Source organism: Emydura macquarii, unplaced genomic scaffold (genome assembly GCF_026122565.2).
Source record: "Emydura macquarii macquarii isolate MOO-44397 ecotype Brisbane River unplaced genomic scaffold, CSIRO-AGI_Emac_v2 contig_1451, whole genome shotgun sequence".
Lineage (NCBI taxonomy): Eukaryota > Metazoa > Chordata > Testudines > Chelidae > Emydura > Emydura macquarii.
In genome coordinates, this window is record NW_027131588.1 from 22796509 (window position 1) to 22810105 (window position 13597).

Below are 13597 nucleotides of genomic sequence, written 5' to 3' on the forward strand. Positions count from 1 at the left end.
AAAATGCAACAAATGGATGAAACAGTCAGAGATGGGGGGTCAGATGGAATGAAGTAACAACAGAAGAAAGTGAATTTATATCTGGCAGTAACTTCCATGGGGACAGGAGCAGGACCTAAGTGAACGATGATATATTGTGTAGTCATACTTTTAATCAGCCTTCCCTGACAGACACCCCACGTCTTTGTAAGTTTTGGGGGCGGTGATGAGATGTCAGAATATTAGGGTTTCCTGTGCAGTAGTTATTTATTTTTTATTGGGGTAGCACCAAGAAGCCCTCGTCACAGGCCAGAACCCGTTGTGCGAGGTGCCGTACAAACACAGTATCCTGCAATTTCCTGGACAAACCTTGTTGAATTAAGTTTAATGCCGTTGGGGTCCGTTGTATTAAAAAGGCAATCGTTCAGTTGTTATTGTGAGATTGTAGGAAACTTTGGCTATGCTACTGCCTAGCACTGCCTATGCACTTCCTTGGTTATCAGCCCTTTGAAGCCACCCCAGAGATGCTTGCTTATACACTAGTTCACACTGGATTCTCCAGAGATCAGCAGACAAAGAAAGGACTTTTGGATAAGTAGCCTGATTCAGAATCTTCTTTCCAATCCAGGAGACAGACAAGACCTCTGTTCCCAAAGGGGTCCCCAATCCATAGGGAAGAGTTGGCAGGATTTCATCTATTGGGTGCTGGTTCTGAACTGAGGCTGTTACAACCTTGTGACCACAAAAGAGACCCCTTTGGGTGGGGGGTTGGAAGGACTTGCCTGCCGGACTAGAGCCCATGTTGAAGACAGTTGGGGGATCTCTGCTAAGCTTATTAACACACATGTAGGTTCTTTCATTGTGTTAATATGTTTTCTCTGTAGTGCTTCTACCTTAAGAATAAACTAGGCTTGCATGGGAAGTGCAGTGTGGCATGTTATAACTCTTAGCAATTACTCTGTTATTAGTTTAGGAAGAGAAAGCAGCCAGGCCTGCTCAGGGAGCCTGTCTTTTGCTGAGAATAAACACAAGGAAGGCACGGAAGGACCCAGCTTGGAAATACCCTGGTCAGCAGACACTTGTCTCCACCCAAAAGCGGCAACAGCCAGAAGCATGAGCTGGGGGCCTTGCTGAACCACTAAGAGGGGATGTAGTGCAGTTGTCCTGACCAGAGCTGCACAGAACAAACAGTAGTTTTATTACCGCTTCATGCTGTAAGGGCTAGATGTATTTCTGAAAGGCAGGGACTTCTGTCATTTCCATCCTGGCTGTGGGAAAGGTTTTTAGGGGGTGCAATCAAACAAACAAACAAGTAAGGGGTTGATTGACACGAGCTAGTCAGCAGTTAGCTTAGAAAGAGATAAGCAAACGCCAGTCTGTCCGCAGTTCAGCCAAACGCTTCCACCTGTACTTAATGTTCTTCAGCGCTTTGCTGAATATTGGATTTAAGCATGTGCTTAACTAACTGGCTGAATGGGGGCCTCAGGCAGCGCATGATAAGTAGAAAACCAGGCCCCTTTGCTGACCTGCATGACTTCGTGCATGCTGAGAGTCTGATTCAAACAATCCGTAAGTCAATGGAAAGACGCCGAGGCCCAGATTGTCAAAGGTATCATCGGGAGTTAGGCACCTAAATACCTTTGAGGCTCCAGGCCCTAATAACTTCAGTGAGCTTTGGATCAGGCCTTGATTAATTTGAATGAACAGCTGCTCTCCAGGCCTGCATTAAATAGCTGGGGGAGTATTGATCGCCATGCACTTCTTTTTTTATTGTTAGTCTTGGCTTATTTTTTGTTTCGTTTTTCGGTCGGGGATTGCTTTGCTTTCAACTTGCACTGGCAGTTCCAACCTGCTCCAAAGGAGGTGTGTGACTGTCAGTTTGTGCAGGCTAACTCCCAGTTTCCTTCATGGAAGGATTTTTTTTATTTTTAACCTTACTCTGCATGTATTGTAGGGTAAATGCCTATTTGAGGGTCTACTCACTTCCTTACAGTCTGCACATGTTATGACATTCTGATCTTCAGGGCTTTTGCAGCTTATTAGATTTATCTATGCATGTATTAAGTGTAACTGTGGTGAAATGTATGGTAATAGTGCGTTTTACTAAGGGCATGGAACAGGAAAGACAGACGTCACAATTTATACACAATTCTTGCTAACGCTGCAAGAGTCCTGGGCTGAATATTTTTAAGTTTGTGCTGTTCTATCAGTGTTCAAATATCACATTTAACCCAGCAATAAGTCTCTTGAACAATGGAATTGTGAACTTAAATTTAATAATGGGCTCTTCAATTTAGCAGGAAAAGGATATAACATGATCCAATAGCTGAGGCTAGACAAATTCAGACTGGAAATAAAGTGTACATTTTTATCACTGAGTGTAATTAACCACTGGAACAATTGACCAAGAGTCATGGTGGATTCTCCATCACTGACAATTTTTAAATGAAGAGTGGATGTTTTTCTAACAGATCTGCTCCAGGAATTGTTTTGGGGTCAGTTCTCTGGCCTATGTTATACAGGAAGTCAAACTAGATGATCACAATGGTGCCTGCGGGTCTTGGACCCTATCAACTTCTTATCGACGATACAGACGAGTATGTATAACTCCAATGCTCTGGGCTAAAATGTATTTGCTACCATGCACATACAAACTGCATGAATATAGTAGCATTTTCAAATTGAAGGTGAATGCAACCTCACAAAAACTTCTTGCAAGCTTTGTAAATTCATTTCTCTAAGATCACCATCTATAAAGTAGCTCCAGAAGGTATGTAGGGTGGAAGATGAGCGATGCCTGGTGATAGAAGGGTATAGTCAAGTTTGTCTCAGTGACCTTAACTTTCCATTTCTGTACTTTTTAATGTTTGGAAGTAGGAAGGGAGTTATTTTTAGTAACTGAATTTTAATTCTAAATTTCAGGCTTTGTAACCTTTGTGGGGGTTTTCAGATAACAGTACACAGGGAAATTTTCACCTGAATTTATAGATTGTCAAACGCAACCAAATAATGAATTTGACCAGATAGTGAGTTTTATTGCTTGTGAGAGTGACGTTTTTTGACTGGGAATGTAGATTAATCTGATGCATGTTGTTCTTTTGTCAGATTTGTAGCATTGCACTATTTGAATACCGCCAAATCGTACTTGGTTGATCAACCAATATTTCCACAGGTTCTCTCCTGCGATGTATATAGAGGGGACCATGGTGGATACCTATTTAAAGAAAATGGCTACATTTCTAATCATAGGTTCAAGAAGTGCAGGTCATGTAGTCCATCGCCTCAGACTTAGGCAGAAGTAAGTATGCCAAGTGTGAGATTACACCAAGACTCTTTGTGACCGCAGGATGTAAATTGGAAGTGAACCGCGTTTCCATGTCCTGGCAACAGCATTCTTTACAACACATTCTATGACTGCTGTAAGTCTTAGTAAAAGTCCATTTGTGGTATTGTCAGGAACAAGTTAAACCTTTGAAATAAGTGGCAATATTTAGCCGTCATGTTTAAGATTTTCCTGAGGATCAGCAGGCAGCATTGCCCAAGGGAAGGAGGAATAATAATACCACCCCACAACCTTACCAGGTTTTCCAGCAGCCTGAGGATGCAGAGGTATTAATCTTGTTTGAGCCTGCGGGAGTCAGATACACTGTGAAAATTAGTTGTTTGTTTTCCCAAACAGGGTTGGGAACCACTGATCTAGTCTGACCTCCTGCACATTGCAGGCTGCAGAACCTTGCCCACCCACTCCTTTTGAAGCATGTAGACATTGTTTTCTAGGTAGAGGTTTGGTAATGTCTTGATATGATTTACACTGCAGTAGAGGCGCCAACTGATACCAGGGCCACATTTACTGTGCGTATGTTCCTGTCTCAAAGTGCTTTCAGTCCAGATAGAGACGGGTGGGAGACAGGAAGTATTGTCTCGGTTTTACAGATGGGGAACTGAGACTCAGAGAGATTAAGTGACATGCCCAAGGTCACACAAAGTTTGCAGGAGGGCTAGGCATTGAACCTTCCCTTCCAGTTTCCCAGTTTGCCTTCATCACTGACCATCCCAACTCAAGGAGGAAATGTAGTTATCACTGTTGAAAGACAGATGCCAAAAGACCCTCACTAATTCACACTGATGCCTGGAAGACTGATTTCAAATGAATACATTTTGCAAATAAGAGTGAGCAAACAGTAAGAACAAGGCTAAATCCGCTTTCTTCATTTATTTTAGTTTAGCTGCATTTACAGTTGATCAAATAGTTCACAATGAATAACTTATCTGACAAATGTAGCCACTTTCTGCTCACAGAATATTTCCTTCAATCTAGACGTTATTTGAAGTTATTCAGGGATATTATTATTATTTTGCTACTATTTTTAACTAGGGATTGATCGTGTGCAGACTTCTCCGACTATTCACTAACCACGCTGAGCCGTTCGTTACAATTAGTCAGCTCTGTAGCATGGGATCATCTGTTTTGTGTCTGGGTGAGCGTGCAGGCACTTCTGGCACAAATACTTGACTGTGCAAATCTCACAGTCAGTTTCCAGGCAGGCAAATTTGAACTGAACTTTCTGCAAACATTTGTGCCAGTTAAACTGTCTATGGAAAGCAAGCACGCACACACACACACACACACACAAAAGTGTCAGCCCGGCTGAAATGAATGTTTTTAAAAAACAAAGGGAATGTTTGCAAAGAAAAAAGAATCACTTTGCAGGATTTATTCCAATGTTAATTATTTCTGAGAATACTCCCCAGCACACTGCAGTATACTTTGCCAAAACAAAGTTAATACCAGATCACGCTGCAGTATCTTCAGCTGTACATTTTGCCTGAGAGGTTGGGAGAGGCCGCCAGTTTCCAGTGCGACTTACGGAGCAAGTCGTTTGGTGAAGTGCAAACGCAGCGCGGTTCTGCGGCAGGCAGGCGGGTCACTAGGAGCGCAGACTGAAGCCTGGCACAGGGCTAGTTTTTCAATGCTGCCGTTCCTGTCCCACAACACCCACTCCCGCCTTGTTTCTTGCATTTTATCCCACTCCCACCCGCTAAAACCTTAGATCCCAGAAATCCTGCCAGAGACACGGATTCCCCCCGGCTACTAAAAAACCCACCGTCAGTTTAATTATATATATTCAAACGTGGAATTCAGACACAATTTTTACCTTTAACAGAATAAAACAAATCTTGCTTAAAGACACTGTAACTCTTGTTACAATAGACATCAAATCTCTCTCTCCCGCGCTCATATTGAACTATTAAAACCTTTATTTAAAAAGAAAAACTTTCTTTACGTTGCTGAAAGTCTATGTATGATAAGCTGACCAGAGACGCAGTGTTTTCCCGCACATTATCGCAGTCTGGTTTTTTGCCCCCCCAATCCCACCCGCACCAAAGTAGAGTTTACCCTCTCCCGCCAGGATGGCAGCGGGTCCTGTGGGAGGCCAGTCCCATGGCAAGGTCTAGCCCAGACCCTGCAACAATGTGCAGCTGGCAGCTAACCTGCGGGCACTTCAGAGTGCAGCATGAAGTACCACCTGCTGCCACTGCGGGATCCCTAGTAGGTTTTACACGGCTCCAGCCCTTGGCAGCTGCAATCCAGCGGGCTGCCAGCCGGGTGCCCTGGCCCTGTAGCACGGCCTGCAGGCCGCAGTGCGGCAGCACCTAGCAGCAATGCGATTCTGTGGAGTCGTTGCACACAGAGACAGAGGGCAGGGCAGCCTGCCTATGGACATCCACTCTTCCAGGAGCCTCCTATGCAAAATGTCTCTGTCCTAATCCGCCTCCGGTGGGGCCCTCTCCCTCCTGCCCCTGGCAAGGTGGTTTGCTCCTTCCCTGCCTCTCTTAATGTGTATGATGTATTTCCCATCGTGGGCTTGCACATGGCAGGGAAGATACTACCAGGAGGCTACCAGGCTGGGAAGCTTTTCTTTCTGTCTCTTTAGTACAGACTTCTCCTGCTCTTCAGTACCATCTGCTGGGAACAGTGAGGTAAAGCAATGTTATAGGCACTTCCCTCCGTTAACCTGCTCAGCTCCAAGCCAATTCTTCAAAAGTCATATTATGTTTCCGTAGCACCCAGGAGCCCGTGTCTTGGGCTCCCACTGTGACAGGTGCTGTACAAACAGAACAAAAAGACTATTCTTTAATCACTCCAGGCATTTGAAATCCCCCTGTATTTGGTGTGGACTCAAGAAGTTGCAGGAAAAGTGGGGCAAATTTCACCCCAGCCAGCCAGGTGGGAATTGTGCTAACAGCCTATTCCTTCAAATCAGATAAACCAGTAAATTATTCCAGCACATACGACTGGTGGGAAGGGGGAGGATGTTTTGCCAATGGTGTGAGACAGCCGAGCAACTGAAAGAATGGAAGGCAAAACTAGGACCAGTTCAGAAGAAAACAAGAAGAAAGTGAACTTTTCATAAAGGAAAAAAATGTCCAGGTAGTCGTGCAGCACAATTCATATGTTACTGCGTGGAAATGACTTAAAATGCTTTTCTGAAAAGAGACTAAAAATGGCACCATCTTTCTCCCCTGACATTCCCACTGGTGTGTATTCACAATCCTATCTGCTGATTTTAAGTGAACAAAACTCTCAGAAGTAAATTTCATCCCTGACCCAATCTTCAGATCTGGCCTAGCACATTCTGAGTGTTACTATAACGCACAAATATTCCTAAAATACGTTTGTTGCTTTTTACTCCTGTTAGCACTAGAGGATCAACACAACTACAACGGTGTGAGCTGAACCCTGTTCCTTTTTCTGCACCCATGTCAGAATTTCTGATAGCTAGCGTGTCTTCACTGTAGCATTCGACTGGTGTACAACTGGACCTAACTTCCATTTACAGACCAACATCTCTAGCTTGTGGGTGCTGGAGCTTTCAGCATGAGCTAGCTGGCCAGGCGAGGTGGGCTGAAGCTGCAGGGTTAGTAATGCAATGGGGATGCAGCTACAGGCTACACCTGGAGTTAGCCCAGCTAACTTGTCAGCTGCTATCTTGAGCTGACTGGTACATGGAAGACGAGCTGTCAGCTGCAGTCAGTTATACCAGGTAAAAGGCCTGCAGAGGTGTCAGTGAGGGTGCCACTTGGTGAGTGAATTTTCATTGATGGTGATGCTGATGCACAAGATAGAAAAAGCCCAGCTTGACTCTCAGATTCCAGAGAGAGTTTGCAAGGCTGTGCTTGACACAGAGTTCACGGTCACTCACTGCCACATGTACAGAGTCATTTTTCAGAGCAGAGCCACACGGTGAGGCAACTTGGGAAATGGAGGGGAGCTGTGCTTGGGATTTTTTAACTTGGAAATACCAGGAATACAAAAGTTTCTTTTTCCTCGATGGCTGACTAGAGAACTGCAGTGGGCGCTCTTTCGTTCCTTACGAAGGGATGAGAGTGTTGAATATTTACAGCCTGATTCTGAACGCACTGGTGTACATCAGGAGTAACTCCATTGCAGTGCAGGGAGTTACACATATGTAACAGAAAGCAGACTCCGTCTCCATAATTTCCCTTTTCAGTTGATCAATTTGCACTTTCTTGGTGCCTGAGATGTCATAATAGTGGTAGGTCCTCTAGTCTTTAGAGGAAATGAGGCACACAGGACTTGGCTGTCCAATGTAGAAAAAACTAGCCAGAGAAGGCTTTTTTCTCTTTAGAAAGTTGTTTTTTTAGAAACCGTGAAGAAGCCAGAAAGAACGAACCCAATGCTTTTCCTCTGTAAACAAAATTTGTCTCCAGACCCCGCCATCTCCATTCTAGATGAGCACATGAAATAATTGGTTAGTCTATGGATCACTGAAGATGTTTAACCAACCCATGTGCCTGTTTAATTTAGGACAGGGTTTTCAAAGGCGCTCAGCTTTGACCTAGCTCTGCTTCCATCCAAGTCCAGGAGAGCTTTATCACTGATCTCAGTCAATGCTGAGTGCTTCTGAAAACCCTACTCTGAGTCATTCATTTATTTAGTGTAAGTACCTATCTAGAGCCTGTGCTGCTTATATTGCCTCCTAATCAGCTGTAAGCACAGTATGGTACGTGAGCATGTTTTCATTAGTAATGCGGAGATTGTCTGTTGCTGCAATTAGCTGTTATTCACCAGGTAGCCCTGTCCCAGAAAGGGAGTTCACGTCAAGATGGTTGGCAAGCTTCCTGGAAGAACAGTGCTGGCACCACGCCCTTTGGAGATCAGCTGTTGAAGCGGGCTACAAGCACCCCTTGTCCCTGGCACACATGGCAGGCAAGGAAGTTCTGAGATTGGGCCACCTCAATAACATCACAAACGCTGACATCTTGGGAGGGGTGGAGCCAGGTTCCGTAGAGAACATAGCGAAGAAACCCATCCTCAAAATGAGCAACACCTTTGACATCAATGAGCATGTTCAACTAGAAGTCATAGTTGGAGGGAAAGGCGGGAGGCACAGAAGAGAGGGGGAACAGGAATGAAGAGTATTTCATACCCATAGAATAAATTCAGCTTGCCATAGCATGGAGCAGCTGTCCCAGCGGAATTTGTTGGGGCTGTCCCACTGGAATTTGGTCCCATTGTGTCATGGAATAGATGGTTATAATGGGTGAGGGAAGCTGGAACCTAGATGGGTGAGTTCAGACACAGAAGGGGTGAACTGAGTCCCCAAACAGCTCTCTTGTTCTCTACAACCCTGACAGAGATCGGCCAAGAATACAACAGCACCCACAGCTGGTGGTCAGAGCTGGCGGCAAACGGATTTGCCCTTCCACCAATACCTTTGAGATTTTGAAAAAAAAAAACCAAAATCATCCCCACATCAGGTGAAGAGCCAAAATTTCAAAGTTTTTCATAAACGCAATTCCCCCCAAAGTGTTTCATCTGGGATCATTTGAAACATGGTTCAGTAAATTCAAAATGTTTCATTTCAACCCTTCATGTTTTTTATAGAATATAAAGTACATTTCAAAGTGAAGAGTATTTCAAAATGGGGAAAAAAATCAAACAGTCTCATTCCCAACATGTCAAAACAGGCCGTTTTGACATTTTCTGAACTCTTTTTTCCAATTTTTTTCTCAACAACCTTTTGTCAAAATCTATATGGATTTCACACAAAAAATTCAGTTGTGTGGAAACAGCATATTCCAGCAAAAAACCTGTTTTGACAAAAAATTTCCAAGCAGCTCTTCTGAGGATAGCTTATAGACTGAAGAACATGGTCTAATTTCAGCTGCAAAACGTTACTGCAGTGACTGTTCCCAGCCAGAGATCTCCCAGCCTTTCACCACCTAGAGTAGTATCTTCATCAGCTTCCTTCGTGGTGAGTAGCAAGCTCTGTCCTGCTGTCATGTAACCCCTTCACTTTTCCAGTCTCATCCTTACTATTTTCCCATCCCGGACCAAAAGCTGGGTCCAAGATTTTGCACACTGAAGCTCATTAAAGCATTGTGCTTCTTGAAAACCTAGTGAAGTGCCCGGCATTATTGTAGAGGGGACTGGTAGCAACTGTTGTATTTAGCAACACCTCTTGTAACTTTTTTCAGTAATGGCAGCCATAAATCTGGCCTGTCTTAACTTTCAAACACTTGCCTCTGCAAACCTTTGTTTGTTTGCAATCGCTCTCCCATCTGAGAGAAAATGGAAAGGAAATATACAGACGGCACAAGGAACTGTTTGGAGTACCACACCCTTCAGCCACATATTTCAGTTTTCATACTTTGACTTCAGTTCTGAGAGCCCCGAGTTATACAGGGCTGGAAAACAGATTTCTTACCCTCTGTTGATTTCAATTAAGCTTATTCTTGCAGCTTGCAAACCTGAAGAGCTTTTTATTGCAATCAAACTTGTCCACCAGACAGGTGTTCCCAAACTCACCTAGCTCCACTCTGCTACTTAGACAGTGCCGCCCTATGAATCTCTGTAATAAGGGCTTATTCTGGCAAACCTCCACTAAAGTGAAAGATGGTTTTGCTCGAGTAAGGGCTGATGGGATCAGGCCCTAACCATGCAGCTGTTTTGATTTTTTCCTTTAGATTTTGCAGCAAAACTGTGTGTGTGCAAGAGAGCTGTCCAAAGTACAGATTTGCTAATGTTTTGTCCATTGTGTTTCTAGGCATTTCCTTGAAGAGTTCTAGGGGCACCATTCTTTGGGGTGGGAACTTGAAATTTGCCAGAGGGATAGTCCTAGAGTCAGGAAGGTGCTTTTTATGGTCCCCGGGAAAATCCAGCTAGAGTTGACTGAATTAAAAGCCTTGGAAACTAGTCATCTGCCCACGCTCAGTTGAGTTCACTAGAGTCTGGCTACTATCTCCAAACATGCCATCTGCACTGGTCGTGCTCCCAGGGCCCATTCAGCACATGACATGGTACAACTCCAGATGGGACACGAGCGCTGGAGCAACGTGCCCCTCCTCTCACTCTTTGACCTAGTGGAAGTTGCACTGGGCTAGGAATCAGGAGGCAACCTTCCACAGACTGGTGTGAACAATTTGGTGCATTTTGCAGTGTTTCTAACTGAGCAATGGCTCATACTCCACCCTTAAGAGGCAGTCAGGAATCCTCCCCACTATACAAAGGGGGTAACTGACAAGTTGCACAAGATCACTCCTAGCAAAGAACCGAATCGAGGTTGCCCAGGAAATACCAGATATAAGATTGCTTAACTTTTGAGTGCTTGACTTTGCAATGTTAATAATGCTCCTTTAGCATCATTTTTTGTATGAAATGTATATCTGTGGGGCGCAATGTTAAATTCTCCTTGAGCACATCTTACATAAAGAATTCACTCAGCTGAACAGCTGTTGTTTTTAACTTATTTGTCGGCTGTTTTAGAAAAATGTTTTCAATGAAGATCATTGTTTTCTATGTACTTGGAGACAATAATTATACTCAAGTTAAACTGAATTAAAAGCTCTTTCTAAATTAAAAAAAAAAAAAGATAAAGCCCTAATTTCACTGCGTATTTATCGAATGTTAGAAATCCACATTTCTATTTTAATTTGCATTTTGCCAGATTAGACAACCATTGGAAAAGTTAAATTTGAACCATTTTTTATTTGAAAATTTTCAATTATACAAATTGAGTAAATGCAAACGCCTCTGATTTTCATTTTTGTATAGCACATAATTTTCCTGCATTTCCTTTTCTCCCTGGAGATTCAGAACAATATTTTTGGTGGTGCCCAGGATAAAATGAACAAAACTAAAGAGAACTTGTTTCATCGGATTTATTTCTTTAAAGTAGCTTCTGGCTCATCCAGGGTTCTGATTTTGTGGTCACAGCACTATTTATTAGTTTAGAATGGAAAAATCTTCATTGATCTTGGGATTTGGGTCTCACCCTTTAATGAGATTGTCGGGCTTCACCGTAAGGAAAACAAAAACATAACCAATAAACCACACATTTCCTAAAGGTCTACTAGAGCACACGAGAGGCTTAATTCACCTTATATCAGGCTTTCCCAACAAGCCTGAGTGGGTCTAGATCTTAAACGATATGCAGTGCATTTTCCGGGACTGTTGTTCACAATGTGCGCATTGTCCTCCAACCGCTTCCTGAAAGGAGAGCTATTCCCAAATGTGTCTGGTTGTTAAAAACAAGTCTTCTTGGTCAGGGAAAGCATTCCTGATGGTGGCAGGAGTACAGGCATGGAGTGGTGTGCTGTGGATATGCTGCACTTGGGACCTCAACACAGTTCCCCCTCCGACAGGTAACTGATTGGATTAAGAGGCCTGTCTGACAGCATGTCTGTTCAGCCACGCGGGCTAATCAACCTCCCCATCCTGCCTGCTAATAAATCCTGCACCAGGGACCATTCCGCTTGATGATCTCTCCTTGGGGAGTTTTTAAGGCTTCTCTCCGAGAAAACTACTCGGAGTCTATTAAAATTGCAGCTCTGCCGTCGTCAGGTAGTCCCGGAGAGTCATGGGAGGTGCCCATCACCCAGGTGGATGTAGCTATTACATATTCAAGCAAAAAAAAAAAAAATTGCTGCTTCTTTGAGAAAACAGAAATTCCTACTAGCAAACAGAATAAAAAGGACCTTTGTTACCTGGTCAAGCCTGTCATGTTAAAGGATGAGCCTTAGGAAAAGAAACGTTAACCATAACACTCGCTCTACAATGGATTCCAATGCTGAAAATGTATCCAACATGTTCACAGAAAGGATTAAGCAAAGTGCAATTGTCCCTGGTCTATAAGACACCAACCAGCCCTGTTGTTTGTGCTCTTCACATGTGTCACCAGCCAGGGTTTTAGGTACCCTAGAGCAGCCTCTCCTAGTTCTTTCAATATATTCCGTTGGCTAAAGCTTAATAATTCAGTGATACGCGCTTTGGATTTTCTTTGCTAGGGGGACAAACTTCTTCTCTAACACATCTGGTCGCAGAAAGCTCCTGAAGGACATTGCATGAATAAATTAGAAGACAGCAATTGTTGGCTGTACAAGATCTATATAGAAGTTGTGTAAATAAATTAAAGTTTTAATTATTTTCTCCAATTTGCCATTGGAGAACTAACAGAAGGCACCCTGTGAAGGCTTGAATATAGCAAGGAGATGAACAAGCTTCCAGGTTGTTTAATTGTTGTGGATTTCTTCTCGTCCATGGCACGAAAGGAACATAAAAACCAATTTCCTTTGTTGCTTAAGATAAAAAGTTAATGAACGCCGGTTCCTAGAGTTGTCTCTGAAATACTATTGTGGAATCTTAGCTTTTGTTTTCAATAGGCTGACGGTAGAGACAACTTCTAAACTTATATCAGGCTTGGGAGAACCTTTAAACATCCTGACATCTGGGGTACTCCAGAAATATTCAAGCAGTTCTAATGTTTGGCAAACTCACAATACATTTTAAATGACTCAGACGGCAATAAAATGTGTGTATCTGATTAACAAGGTTAGATTATATTTTGTTGCAAAAAACGAAATTTAAAACAGACAAGCAGGCTTATTGGCTAGACGGGTCTCTTTGCTCAGAGAAGTAGATCCCTCAATCTCTCCCCCTTCCCACTCCACACCAAAAAAAAGTTACATTATTTTGCAGCTCTTAAACTTGAGAAACACAAAGTGATTTATGAAAAAGTTGGTAATGAAAATTCATTTACGCACTGGGACGCTGCGTGCTCAGATTTACACTGTGGCCCACGGCATTTAATTCTCGGTTTCATGGAAATGATCTTGCTAATGGAGACCTCAGCAGATGCCCAAATAGTGTGCGGAGCCAAAAGTTTAGAGTTTGGGTTCAGATACACAACAGTGAGTTTGGTTCCTTACCCAAACTTTATGCTAAGCCTCTTGGATCAGTAAATCTTATGCCACTTCTTCTTCCAGACTCAGGAAGACAAGCAGCATACAAAAATGAAAAAGAATGGGGGGCAGGGACAGTCATCTATATTCTTTTGAATCTCACAGCCTCTCCCAGCTCCCTTATAACTGGGAGGAGGACTAGCAAGTCACTTGCCTCTGAGAGTCAACAAAACCCACTTGGATCCTAGAGAAACAGATACATTAGGCCTAGTACTAGCAAGATAGGTAAAACGTGCTTTTTTACCAACATTCGAGTTGCACACAAGGTGGAATTTTCCTCAGGCTTTGCCACAAACTTGGGACTGGAGCCAGTAAACCTTTACTTGTGTGAGTAATCCTTACTCATACGAGT